The following is a 971-nucleotide window of genomic DNA, read 5'->3' as shown; positions in this document are numbered from 1 at the left end:
ATAGTTCTTAAAATACACATTGAGGGGGAAAGGGTGGTGAAAGATGGCAAGACAGAAAAACAGCCTGGGAAAGAAGTGAGCCAATTGGTCACTTCTTTTCATCCCTTGGACAAGGTAGGCATAGTCGAAGGGGAGATTAGAATGGAGAAACACATTAATGCTGTGATCATCTTCTTCCCAGATTTTGTAGCCAATACACCAAAGCCATAGTTATTTTTTTTTTGTTAAAGTCCCAAAGCTACGTAATTCTGAAGGTATTTGGACGTTTCCATATTTTTAAAATTTTATCTAAGTAATCACTAATACCCAATGTGGGGCTCGAACTCATGACCCCAAGATCAAGAGTTTATGATCCTAATAAGCCAGCCAGGTACCCCTCCACATTTCTTCTCAAAAGGTTCAAGAAGTGCTGGTATTTTTGTGAGAGATATTTTTTAGTCTGTCTTGAGAACAATTTTACAATTCTTCCAGACTCTTTGCCCTCCTAGCAACCCTCTCTGCTCACCTTCCTGCAGGAAATACTCTTTCTTATATCCCAGCATTGCAAAATTTGATCCTCCTCAAAAAGTCAGTTTATTTCCTTCTCTACACTACCACTTCACTTGGCTCGTATATTTATGTGTACTTATAGGTTTATATTGCAATAATCTATTTTGTTGTCATTCCCCACGTCTAGACCATGAGCTTCTTGGTGGAAGGACCATGATTTTATTTCCCACCTTGAGACACTCTATAGCATAGTAGTTTAGTGCATGGAGCTGGATTTCTGAGTTTAAATCTCACATTTATAGGATGTATTGTATATCCTTGAGCAAGTCACTTCATTTCTCTCTGCCCAAGTTCCTGTATCTGTAATATGGGCATAATAATAGCAGCAAGTTTAAGTTGTTAACCCTTACTTCTATCTTTTAATTAGATGGAAAACTTTTCATGATTGTCAGTGAATTACAGATATATATATATATATATAT

This window comes from Ursus maritimus, unplaced genomic scaffold (assembly GCF_017311325.1).
Source record: "Ursus maritimus isolate PB19 unplaced genomic scaffold, ASM1731132v1 scaffold_16, whole genome shotgun sequence".
NCBI lineage: Eukaryota > Metazoa > Chordata > Mammalia > Carnivora > Ursidae > Ursus > Ursus maritimus.
Note: the sequence above shows the minus strand (reverse complement) of the source record.